Raw genomic sequence first — 14,315 nt, 5'->3', positions numbered from 1 at the left:
ACTGAATTTATTTAATACACGAGTTTCACAATTTGAGTTGAATTACTGAAATAAATGAACTTGTCCACGACATTCTAATTTATTGAGATGCACCTGTATATATACAGAATATTTTCTCAGAATATAGACAGACAGATAGATAGATAGATAGATAGATAGATAGATAGACAGATAGATAGACAGATGATAGAAAATATTCTGTATACATGTTGTTTTTATAAAACAACAATGGACAGCATTGACATATAATAATAAAAAATGTTATGTATGCATGTTGATTTTCCCCTTGATACAGTATGTGTGTATGTATGTGTAAATTACACAAAACTGGATGCAAACAATCTATTTTTTTATGGCTGAATATTCTGTTTCCTATTTCTTTCAGAAAAACATAAAAGAGCATTTTGATCTAAAGCATGAATTAAAGAGAGGTCATTTGATAACACTGCAGCATACTACGGTCTGAAATATGTATCATTTCATAAGCGGTATGAAGTGATTCACATGCTATTTGAAAGAATAGTCAATAGTAGTTAAAATTCAGTGTATACAGTGAAGTATGCAGCAAGCAGTACTCTAGTATTCCATTCTGAACAAAGCCAGTGAAGCACTCTTTAGCAGACGGGGATCATTCACATTTCATTCATGAAGTGGTTGTTTTCTCTATTAACCAGCTGGTCTACACTATACTCAGCCCTCATGACTGCATTTGCTCTGTAAAACAACACAGGGACTGAATAATCTCATGTCATCTTGAGAGCAGATTGAAACCTGCAGCCCTTCCTGCTGCTGGAGTAACAGCAAGCAGTGCAAGTTTGATCAGCCCTTAAATACGTCATTATTGTGCTGCCTGTAATGTTCTATTATTCCTACAACACTTCAAATTCTCAGCCTGTGTTTCTTAAGAAGAGCACAGATGGCTGGGCAGGGTTTTATTATCAAGGGTCTATGCATCTTTCACAGTAACATTTGATATCAAAGTACAAAGCTGCTGGATTTCCGGAAGGATCCAAAGACCTCTGAACAAGCTGCCTCCTGCTGTCAAAATTACCCAGCAGACATGAAGTTCCTAAACACCAACCCCGACAGCAAACGTTTTACATCCAGACTGTTATCCCTCAAACACCCGCTCTCGTAGATCTGGATTTCCTCTGATCTTTATCGCTATCAAAACACACAACTGATGTCAGAATGACAACGTGGTGATTTAATTAGCATCCGTTGACCCCAAACAGAAAGAGCAATTTTTCTATTGGGATTTAAAACATTTGCATCATTTAAACATATTGCTTATACTCATGAGTTATGTCTGTGAAATTTTTAGCAGGGGAGATGAGGGCAAACACTTTTTTATTAAAATTACAATTAAATAAATGCATGTTGGCATACAGTAAGAATACGAAACTTTAAAATAAATGCAGAAATGTTTGAGGTCATATGGAGCTTTCGTTCATTTTAATTGCAAATTTTGCTATGTCAGCATTAAAAAAAAAATAATAATAAATGAAGACAGTTGTGACATATAGTAAGAATATGAAATTATAAAATAAATGCGGAAATGTTTGAGGTCATATTGAGATCTTATGACTTTTGATTGCAGACTTTTTTGGCATAACAAAGGACACTTTAAGATATTGTTGAGATCTCTTTTTAAACTGAGAAGACTGGGTTTTTGTCTCAGAAGAACAATTTGAAAAGCAGGAGACTCAAACTGCTCTCCAAATAATCTCACTCCTATCAGGAAAAAACAATTGAGATGTTAAAAAGATCTTATTTGGTGTTTTTCTTTCCTGTGGGCTGTAATGTTTAGGAATTCAGAGTTTTTTTCCATCGCTGGCTATTAATCTAATGAATTGTGTTTGAACTATGAGAGCGTTTCTTTCTTTACTCAAGGGCTGCCTCACCCTTTTTGCGTTTGGTGAAGGGTAATGGATCAAAGTGATTGGCATCACTACGTTTCAGCAAAGCAATCAGGGGTAAGAAGGCCATTGCCATTACTGTGGACTATAATATCAGCAAAGCACACCTGCCTAATAGCGCCCTGCTTTTTCCACTGTCACAGGCAAATAAGAAATCAATGGAAATTGCTGACATCTCGCACTAAAACCTATTACAGTCAATGTCCGACAGTCTTTTATTCATAAAATGTTCTGTCAAGCTAAACCCCTCATCAAAGACACTTTGATGCTATGTCATGCTAGGACACTGTTTTGCATTTCTAAATAATTTAAAATGACTAAACTTCACTGACAAGCCACTGATTCGCCCAGCATGCTTTCAGAAGCCACCCGAAGGATGATCACATGATGGCTAACTGATTGCCGACAGGCCGCCTTTCCAGTGAATCACTTGTCATAGACACCAAACACTGATAAGACGATACTGAAACCTCCCAGTAAAGGTAAAATAAAATGCTGTGCTTCCTCCTGCCTTAAAGCAATAGTTTGGCTAAAAATCTAAATGATGTAATTATTTACTCACCCTCATGTCGTTCCAAATAACAATTTTACAGTTTCACAGTACAAAAATAACAGCATACAAGTTTGAAACTACATGAGCATTAATAAATGAGAGAATTTTCATTTTTGGGTGAAATATACTTTTAAAGGTGCTGTGGTATTTTTTTTAAAGCATAGGCAAAATCCCTCTTGCAGTGTACTGTAGGCTGCTGATTTTTGCTCGTGTTATTCAGCTGCAACAGAATGCTTTGTAAAAAGACAGAATAAATGTCTGACTTAATTTTTTTATATTGGATTTTTTATCTTATTGGAATCGAAACTAGGAATCGATAAGAATCGGAAATCGATAAGCAGAATCGGAATCAATAAAATTCAAACGATACCCAACCCTACTTGTGGATTATTGTGATCAGCTGTTTGGGCTCTCATTCTGATGGCACCCATTCACTGCTGAGGATCCATTGGTGAGCAAGTGATGTAATGCTTCATTTCTCCAAATCTGTTCTGATGAAGAAACAAACTCATCTACATCTTGGATGGCCTGAGTGTGATTACATTTTCAGCTAATTTTAATTTTTGGGTGAACTATTCATTTAACCCTCTCGCTCATCTTCTATTTAATTTTTATCTGGCTAGAGTGCTGAGGTGAACCAAAAAGAGTGAACGCTGCCAAAGACAGCAGTGCAATTCATTACCCAGCGTGAGATGTAATCAGAGGACGTCAGGGGTCCAAACACTAAAATGACTCCGGTGATTAGCCCATGTCAACAACCCAGACATGTTCCAAAGCACCTGTGATGGCAATCAAACACATAGATGTGTTACTGTACGCTGGAATTTTCAACTTGTGGAAATGCGTATAAGTGTGTGTCACACAAACAAGGTGGCACCCGAGGAGATATATGCAGATGTAGCAATATTAATGAAACCTATTCATAGAGACAAGTGTGTAAAAATGTAAACGATCTGCTGTTGATAATTGCACACCTGTAAAACAAATGCTAGCATAGCTAACCAACCATTATCCTCTGCAATATACTAAGAGACTTCAAACCAAATCAAACACCTGCAAAGATAATATTAGTGCTGCCATTTTGTTTCCTTATATTTAATCTTTAAAGCGTTGGGCAATGGAACAACATCATGGTTGAAATTTGGGGATATTAAGTAGAATTATCCTAAATCCAACTTTGTGAGATGGAAATTACTTTGAATACACATAAAAAGATGTCATTCCAACTAGCCAAACAGATCAAACAATTTCATACTGAGAAATGCTGCCGATTTGTCACCTCCCCATTCAGCATAAATAAATGCTTATTTTTTTTTACTGTTATGCTGATAGTATTTTTTATATGGTGATGTTTTATGTTTGCTTATTGTCACCATAGTTCACCCAGAAATAATTCTGTCATTTTTACTCACCCTCATGTCGTTCCAAACACGTATAACTTTCTTTCTTCTCTGAAATGTATAAGACACAGAAATGCAGTAGTGATTTTTGTTCATAAAGTGGAAGTCAATGGTCACCAAATCTGTTTGGTAACCAACATTTTTCAAAATATCTTCTTTTGTGTTCTGCCGAAGAAAGACAGTCATACAGATACAAGGAGGTACCAACAATGTTCCTATGGTTTATTATGAAATCTACACTGCCTAAACACATTGAGAGCAAAATTACTGTTCTGTGTGATCTATATTTTTAAGAAACTACATGTATTGGTGATCTATCAAAAGTTAAACATCTGTAAATTGACATCAGTAGGTTTTGTTACTTCACCACTGAGAACTCCTTCCAGCAATCTGCACTCCAGGTCACAACATCAAACAAACCAGGGGAAATAGCACTAGAAAAAGCTATATATACAGTATACACAAACAGTATTGCTGTAATATGAGTCAAGGTCATAGCACACGACAACCATATTAAAGTAAATGACAAGGTGGCTGTGGTTTGTGAACTGGGGACAGCATGCTAGTTTAAAAACACATTCAAAGCAAGTGTGAACAGAGCCGAGGTCAAACCAGAGCAGCACCTCATTCAGACTCTAAAAAGATGGACAACACATCAAGCTGTGGATCAATGAAAGGTGCAATGGATGCATTTCAAGGGTCATATGGCTCAAAAACATTTCTATGTCACAGAGTTTTTACTTTATATGTTAAAATGGCAGTTAAAAAACATATTTTTCTGCTCTTGATCACACAAATAATGTTGCACAACAATGCAATACAGTACAAACTCTGCTTATATTATAGAATAAAATTTAACATGATAAAAAAAACACTTGCTCTGAATTGTTTGAGTGCCGATTTACTAATACAAATAAGGCAGTGGTGTCAAAACAGTTCCAAAATTTGAGCTTTCTGCACAGTTTGCCACGTGTGCAGTATATGTGCAGTATATTTAATTAGCTCTTTTTTAATCAACCAGCCCATAATTTTTCAGACGTCAGAACAAAAAGACCGGATCTATGACTGCCAGCTGATAGACTTATTTTCATTCTGCAACAAATTATGTACCATGTTTCAGAAACCAGTTTAAGCTGATATGACTTGGTGTCAACTCATCTGATCATATCTAGAAAAAAACACTCCCAACAAACTCAATAAACACTTAAATATACACTCAAAGGAACAAGTTGTTGACAACATTGGTTCTCAAGGGTCTCATAACCAAACGCCATGACATCAAACGTGCGCCATATGTGACCAAGAGCTGTAATGGAGATTATGCAGGTCTGTTCATCACAAAGCTTCAGCAGATACAGTACACACGTCATATATACAAATTTTATGATCCTTTTATAGTGATGGAATATATGAAGATTCTTGAAAAATTAATTTTGTTTGTTCCAAAGAAAAAAATAACATCACACAGGCTGGGAATGACATGAGCATGAGTATGACAGATTATTCATATTTGATGTGAACTATCCTTTCAACAAATAAAGAATGTTCTTTTCTGTTCACACTGCTTTCAATCCTGACTGACAGACTTTTATCTGCACTTGTATCTTGACTGTCATTATTTGAAAGTGATCAAATCAGATATATTGTTTGCTATAGTATTGATGTAGGCATCACCAAGCAAATTTCTTCTACTATAAGAAGCTGAAAGCTGGCAGTATGGAGACAGCTGACAGAAAGCTTGAAATCTGCTTATCTACACCATGGCGTTTCGCCACGGAACTGAACTGATGCTCTACTGGAGTAAGAATAGCTGGCACTGCAGAGAAAACCTCTCAAATGCATGAGCTGCCATGGTGAAAAAAGTCACCATGGTGCATCCTGTCTCATTAGAAAAACAGTGATTGCAACTGGCACATCTGAGAGAGTTTGAATGTTTGACCCTTTAGATGGACTAATGTCTTGTGCAAGAACATCTCTTCTGAAAGGCTTCTAAAAACATCATCCCTAGAGTGGAGAGATGAGGCATTCGCCCTCTCACTCGCACACAAAACACACTTTTTTTTTTAAACCGAGCACTCACCATTGTGGCAGAAATGTCAAGTCTTTCCAAGAACCTGAGAATGAATATATTGAAGCCATTATTGCCAAGGAAGTCATTTGATGCTTTTCAGTTCACACAAGGCTACTTGCTGTACATTTGAGGGGAAAGTTCAGTCATAAGGCTTCACTTAGTCAGACATGAAAATGCACCTCTGCCCAGTGCATTTGGCTTTGGCGAACCTCTATAAATCATTCAGTTTGCCATGTAGAAGAGGGAAATATATGCACAGAAGTAGCTAAATGTGCAACGTGAAAAGAGCAGCTTGTATTTTCACCTGGTTATGTTGGTGAGTGCTAGTGAATCTATGTATGGTTCTGTCTTGTTGGTAAAGCTACTTAAAGAGATCGATCACCCACAAATAAAAATTCTATCATCATTTACCCACCCTTGTGTCATTTCAAATCTATACTGTACAAACTACACTGGAAAAAAAGGAGACATTTTTCAAAAAAGAAGAAAAAGTCATACAGGTTTGGAATGACATGAGGGTGAGAAAACAATGACTTTTTTTTACCAGCACACCAGCATCCAAAATAAAATATATGCTGGTCTCTTCAACAAGCCATGACTGTCCATTGAATGCTGAAAAGTATGTTAATTGATAAACTAGATCAGTATACAAAATGCAGATCTCATTATTCTCCATAGGTATTCATACATAAAGTATAGTTATCTAAATAAATGCATTAACAAATTCTTCATATTCTGTGATTCATATTCAATATTCAAATGATTCATAAATAATTCTACATCTCTGAACATTGTTTAAAAAATGGACTTGCAAATATGTATGTAAATTGTCACATTCTATTCAATGGCCCAGTGTTTCATAAATAAGTCCTAATGCACATGTCGTTTTCTATTCAAATACAATTTAAAAAATGGAAATAATCGGTGTATTTTTTCATTGTTTCTAGGGCTGCCACTAACGACTATTTTTATTTCGATTCATCTATAGACTAATTTATCGATTAGTCGATTAATCTCGGCGATTAATTTCCCGCAAAAAAAGAAGAAAAAAAATCAACAATTTTACTTAAGAATATTTTATTAAACTATATTTCATTAAACCAAATGAAATCCAAAAGTAAAAAAGTAAAGTGCAACATAAATGCAAGAAGCAAGTGTCCATCTCATAGTCCAAATCACTGAAATCAAAGTTCAGTATTATAGTGTAAGAATGACAACATAACCACATTCATATTCGCGCGATTTTTTGCGCAGCTCGTCAGTAAACAATGGCTCTGTGTAGTTAATGCTGCTCAATGTGAAAGCCCGCAGGTGATGGAGATTTACCACTGATTACAGAACCGGCTTTCTGACAAGATGCGCGTTAAATATCGCATGCGATTTATCGTGCAGCCCTATCTACTACTAATAAAATTATAATAAAAAAAACACTTTTTAAAGGAGTATTTACCAGAAATATTATTTACCAGAATTTATTTAGGAGAAAAATGTAAATGTGCAGTATTTCTGAAAAAAAAAAAAAACATATATATATTTTTTTAATAAAATCAATTAATTGGAGATGCTTTTGATTATTAAAATTATAATTTAAAACCACTTTTTAAAGGAGCTTTTGATTATTAAAATTTAATGGAACCATTAAAGTGGAATCCAGAAAATAATGGAAAACAGAATTTGGTAAAGATAAAACTGTAAAGCTCAATTAATTAGACAGGCTTTTTGATTAATAAAATTTACTTTAACCATTAAAACAGAGTATAGAAAAATGAAAATGGAAATAAAACGGATTTCATAGTGCCCTATAATTATAATATTTTTTTTGTGGTAATAAAAATACATGTAAGTGAACAATAGCCTTTAAAATTACTTAAAATACATATATACTAGCAACGAGGCAATAATAATTAGTTATAATAAATCACATGGTTTTATTGAACAAAATTGTTAAAATACATAATGTATTATAAACAATAGAGCTAATGTACATTACGCATTACAACAAAGGCCTGCAGAGGGCGCCAACGGCCTGATGATTATGTTTACACATTGCTGTGCGATCTAATCCTTGTTTAATATTGACCAAGCATCATTCAATTCAAATGTCCACTTAATCTTTAATATTTGGCCATTTGGAATATGTGGACATCAAAACGTGTAAACTCATAGTGAGGGTTTGAGCTTTTATTTTGAAACCGCGATGTATTCTCCTGTGTTTGCGTAGATTTATAAATTATTTACCTTACAAATCTGATGAAATGGCGCATGTTGCGTCCCCAGGTGAACGTTATAATAAACCCAAACTCACAACAGCATGCAGAGATGGAGTTTGAGATGCTGCACACATGTAAATGATAACAGTTCCTGTGGAACTACTGTGAACGGAGCAGCTGTGTGACGCACGTACTTAATCTGCACGCATGTAAATAATTAAAGCGCATATATTGTATTAGAACTGCATCGCATAATTATTTAATTAAATCGCAGCGTTTGTGAATTCACAATTATACTTAATTATGCGCCACTTCCGGTATTTTGCCGCTTAGTCGACGCGATCAAAATGAAGTCGAGGATTAAAACAAAAATCGAATAGTCGAATAAAGTCAATGAATTGCGACAGCCCTAATTGTTTCTATTCAAAAACAATTAAAAAAATGGAAATAATGTGTGTACACTAAATATGAATACTGATTTAATTAAATCGCAGCGTTTGTGAATTCACAATTATACTTAATTATGCGCCACTTCCGGTATTTTGCCTAGTCGACGCGATCAAAATGAAGTCGAGGATTTAAAAAAAAAAATCGAATAGTCGAATAAAGTCAACGAATTGCGACAGCCCTAATTGTTTCTATTCAAAAACAATTAAAAAAATGGAAATAATGTGTGTACACTAAATATGAACACTGATGTAGGCCTAATCATAAAAAGTGGGGTCCAAAAGTCTGAGACTCATTTTTTTAACCCGATAAATAAGCAGGAAGTTTTGGGATTTTAAAACAAAGAAAAGTTATGCAAATGAAGAAGAAATTTGCTGTCATTAAATTAAAAGAGGGATTTAACCAAATACAAAGTAAATCTGAAATTCGTATAAATGTGACCCTGGATGTGAAAACCCAGCTAATGTCATTTTTTTTGTGATTTACTGTTGTCTACATAAAATCATTCTTCATAAGATAAAGAACATTCAGGAAGTTTTGGGATTTTAAAACAAAGAAAAGTTATGCAAATGAAGAAGAAATTTGCCGTCATTAAATTAAAAGAGGGATTTAACCAAATACAAAGTAAATCTGACATTCGTATAAATGTGACCCTGGATGTGAAAACCCAGCTAATGTAATTTTTTTGTGATTTACTGTTGTCTACATAAAATCATTCTTCATAAGATAAAGAACATCCTGTGAAAATGTAACATTGATATCTTTAATATTGACTGAGAAAGACCATGTCAAAGATTAAAATCATAGTGAAATTAATGGCTGAAATCAAACTTTGATGCTTGTTATCTCATAATTAGATTTTAGCCTGACACTTTAGCCTGGATTTCACAGAGAAGGTCACAAATTGTTCAATACAACTTTCACTCAGAAATGCTGGTAATATAATATATAATGAAAAGCGGAAGTCTCAGTGACTTTTGGTTTAACAAAAGGTTACACACACTCTCCTTATGCTAGTAATTATCATCTAGAAACAATATTTGAGCTAATTTCTGCAGTTTAATATGTTTGGTGTATAGAGAAGCATTCACAGACCATCTGATATCCTGCATACTGCTCTACTGAAGCTTTCCAAACAGCTTCTGTACCTGAGATGATCGCATCTGCCCAAACATCAGCAGTCTGAATCTCACTCTCATCTCCTCAGACCTCACGTCTGCTCTAAACCATTCTCTGCAGCAGCACTAGTGCCTACATCAATATACGCTCATCTTGTTCCTCCAAACTCTTCAGTTCTCTTCTAAATAGCTCTTTGAACCCCTGTCTGCCTCTGCAAACTATAGCATCTCAACCAGATACATTAGCACTCTTTTATGCACCGAAGTCTGGATTCCAGACCTCTCCGACTGCTCCCTTTCTGTCTGAGCTCTAAACCTCTGGCTTTCGCTGTCTCCCCTGCTGCTGTCATCCCGGGGGACTCTCAGTGGGCAGAAGCTGATTAGAGATGAATCAGACAGCTGAGAGAGGCTGAATGAGGTAAATATGCATGCAGGAGAAATCCAGCCTGGCCTTCACACATCAGAGACCATGTACACGGAAGAGAGGAGAATATCATTGGAGTTATAGTCATACAGTTGGCACTGCAGCCAACTCACTGTACAACAGACACTACAGACACTGAAAATTAAGCTGAAAAATTATAACTTTACAAATATTAGAAATTTTTGATGCAAAAAAACATCATACTAACCACTACTAACTTCATAAGCTAACCTCCAGAAACATAATATAGCGATCTGAAAACTAATTGCATGACCCCTCTTATAAAACATAATTAATTAATTGCCACATCCTATTTTTTCTTCCATATGTCATGTTCTGGGCTCTGTAGAATCACAATGCTGTTTCATGGAAAAGATGGTTAAAAATAAAAGTTGTATGCACTCTCATTATATAACCAATTTACTTATTATGGACCACTTGTATGATACTCCTATGGTGCATTTGCATCCTTTTTGAAGCTTGAAAGCTTCAGTCCCCATGGGCACTAATTGAATGGAAAAGAGCAACCAGTACAATCCTCCTTTGTGTTCCCTGGAAGAAATAAAGTCATAGGGGTCTGTAACAACATAAGCCTAAGTAAATGAAGACAGAAGTTAAATTTTTTGGCTCAAGTATTCCTTAAAATCTTTCCCTCTGTCCCAAGATGCTACCTTCCAGTGCGTCTGTCCATCTTGGTCTCTCTCCAGCAGTTCTGTCTCTCTCTCTCTCTCTCTCTCTCTGCCTCACAGCTTTTCTCTCCTTCCATCTCTGTCTGTGTGGCTGTGTGAATGGAAATCATTTCAGGCATCGCTACCCGCAGCTAATGCTGAAATGTGTTCTCTAAGGTGTCCACAGTGCATATGAATACAGTCATGCCTAAACCCAGATACCACACAGGCTGATACTCCACAAACGTGCAAACAACCTACAGGCACATAATGAAGTCCTTGCTATTTCACACACAACACAACCTTCATCATCCTCTTCTCCCCACTTAGTAATCATAAGACCTCTGGTCAGTTCTAAGACGCCTGAAGCTGTATTATAGGCATTAAAAGGTCAAAGGTCAACTCAGACACAAGGCGAATGAAGGTCAGGTGCATGTCTAAGACTTTGACCTCCGTGTAATTGCCTTAGGGCCCTTTAAACCATGTCACTGTACAGCTCCCATTTCCCGCGCTCCACTGGTCAGAAGTGCTTACAGCAGTTTGATGCTCATAATACTTCCAGTGCGCTGAGCAACAGACCACCTCCTGAGACAGTTTCACAAACCACAGACTTTCAGAAAACTTTCAAAAAACTGGTTAAGATGAAAACAGAGATTCCTTCAAACTTTACCACGTTCTTGTATCTCATGCTGGGCAAAGTATTACACTGAGAAGCATAACCTCATTGGTTTCTAATCCCAGCAATGAAAGCAACACCTCAAGAAAAACATTGCATAAATAGTGAATAACCCCTAAAATATTAAAATATGTGTAACTTTTCTAACAAATCTGCAAAAAGAGTTTATTCTTCAATGCGTTATTGATAAGTGAACTGAATCATAAGGCGAGTCCATTTTCGGTCAGATTCGAAATGAACCGGGAACCATATATTTTAGGCTTGTGCGACTTGCATCAGTCTTTTTACTACTGTAAGTTATGTCATATGACAATGAGCAAATAAAGACACATATTCAAAATAGTTTCGTTGCATAAATAATAATGCTATTCTAAAAACATTTTTATAAAAATATTTATTATTACTGAACATTCAGTATTGTTCAAATATTGTTAAGGTCAGTAAGTTTAGTACTTCTTTTTAGCAAGGATGCTTTTAATTGATCAAATTGGCCATAAAAAACTTTTACACTATTACAAAAAATATATATTTAAAATAAATGCTTTCTATTCACAAAAGAATTTTGAAAAAAAAATATATATATCACAGTTTACACAAGAATTATTTCTACAAAGTTTACACAAAAATATTAAACAGCACAACTGTTTTCAACATTGATAATAATAAGAACCATTATTAGTACTTAAGCACCAAATATGATTGACATTGAGCACCAAATTAGCATATTTAAATGATTTCTGGAGGATTATATGACTCTGAAATAATATCTGCTGAAAATTGAGCTTTGTCAAGATTAAATGACCTAAATACCATTTTAAAATCTATTAAAATAGAAAACAGTTCTTTTAAATTGTGAAAATATTTCACAATATTCCTTTTTTTAACTTTTTGATCAAATAAATGCAGGCTTGGTGAGCATAAGATACTTAAAACATTAAAAAAAAATTTGAACCGTATTGTATGGTCTCCAGTTATAAGACTTATTCGAGCATTTGGATGACATGATTCAAATATAATCAACACAACATTGTTCCAAACAAATTACTGTTAAAAAGTTAAATCCTGCATTAATTGCCTCATCAACTGGCAAGAACTGCAGATGTAAATGAGAGATACATTTCCTATAACAAGCATGAAAGGAATCACAATGTCACAGTATTTCGTCATTACACGTTACAAACATAATCACACTGTTAAAGTTTTGACTGATCTCAAAGCTTCTTAATTGTCTTGATCTCCTAATAAAGCACAGGGTGAGCGTATCATCTCTAACTAATGAAGCTTCTGTAAACCGAAACTTTAGACTGAAACATGCACAGTAACTCATGAGATCACCCCAGCCCTCCTCCTAGCTAACACACACACACACACACACAGAGAGAGAGAGAGAGAGAGAGAGAGAGAGAGAGATGCACTCTTTCTCTCCTCCATATCAATGGTGTCAGCTGAACACAGATGCCAACTGAGCGCCTGTCTCACTGATCTATTCATTACACCAACAGCACATCACTGACTCATTATTCAAGCCTTTTAGCAGATACATTCTGGAAAACATGAATGTAATAATAAAGTCAATAAAGTGGAAAAGTCCAGTAGCAACTAAAAGCGCAAATTAATGTAAGGTGTTAATGGTGAAATACAAGTGAAGAATGACGTGAGAGGAGGCAATGCCTCATGTCACTGTGATTGGCTGATCATGCAGTTAACAGGAAATTGCCCGTCTATAACAGATCCAAAAATAAACCTAAATGTATAAAAATGGTAAAAACGGACAGATTAAGCAGGCTTTTTTTTTTTGGGGTAGCAGGAGGTGCAATGGTGACAGAGAATATATACAGAGGATATATATGTAAACTAATACTATACTAATAAATATAGCCTACTATAACACTACACTAATAAATACACTATAGTAGCCTACCCTTACATCATAAAACATTTCCACACGCTACAGATGCAGGTTCTGTGCTGTCTTTGCAATGAGAAAATAGAAACAAATGGGTTAAATTATGTGGTTGATGGGAGTGAATGAAACGGGAAAGTTTAATCCATCAGATAGCCTAGTAAACCTCTGAAATATGCTCAAAAATAATATCACGTCGAGTAGCATTTGACTTCATTTTACCAGACATGACTTGAATGAATAAAAAACTTCACAGAGAAATTAATCGATCATGTTATTTCCCCCTCCCAGATGGATTCAAGGGGCTACAGATGCGGATCTAGAGAGGAGATGAGTGATGAATAAAAGAGTTGATTTTTTTTGTTTGTTATTGCTTAAATGTAACAGACAGAGATCTCTCATCTAATCCGTTTCAAATGGACTTCGATGCTCAAGAGAAACAAAGATCAACTAATGACACTCAAATAGCCTACGTTCTTAGAGCATAATAGCATATTATTAATTCTTCAAGTCAACATAATAGGCTACTGCTTACTCACGCAGTTTGTTTCAGTTATTTCCTCTCCTCATGTTCGTGCAGACGGCCGTTCACAGCAACAGTTACGTGAGCGTTTTTACTCACGCGATTCATTCATTGCTCCTGTCGGGAATTTACCGGACTGTCTCCGTATCACTCAAACGTTAACCCAGCATGTCGGTTTAAAATCCAAGCAGTCTCTCACCGGACAGACCCACGCAGCGAACCCCGCATCAGTCTCTGTATGTGTGTCTTTTTCTCTGACGAGGACGGACCGCAAGAGCCCCGGTGGTTTTACTTCTTACTGATTCTCCTTCAGCGAATGAAGTCCAACAGCAGGTCAGATTCAGGACGGTATTCGTTAGTCCTCAAGTAACGGTAAAAAGTACCATGACAGCTCCAATGAAAG

General features: G+C 35.7%; 1 protein-coding gene across 1 annotated transcript in view; it reads right to left on the bottom strand.

Moving 5' to 3' along the window:
* pcdh15a (protocadherin-related 15a) overlaps positions 1 to 14,003 on the bottom strand; it is a 202,379-nt gene extending 188,376 nt beyond the window's left edge. Inside the window, exon 1 of the mRNA XM_016456477.1 lies at positions 13,929 to 14,003. The gene's annotated coding sequence lies outside the window, so the exon portion shown is untranslated. The remainder of the gene's footprint in view (positions 1 to 13,928) is intronic.
* Between the last annotated feature and the right edge of the window lie 312 nt (positions 14,004 to 14,315).

Source organism: Sinocyclocheilus anshuiensis, unplaced genomic scaffold, assembly GCF_001515605.1.
Source record: "Sinocyclocheilus anshuiensis isolate Anshui unplaced genomic scaffold, SAMN03320099.WGS_v1.1 scaffold407, whole genome shotgun sequence".
Lineage (NCBI taxonomy): Eukaryota > Metazoa > Chordata > Actinopteri > Cypriniformes > Cyprinidae > Sinocyclocheilus > Sinocyclocheilus anshuiensis.
Note: the sequence above shows the minus strand (reverse complement) of the source record. Positions and strands in the feature narration are given on the sequence as shown.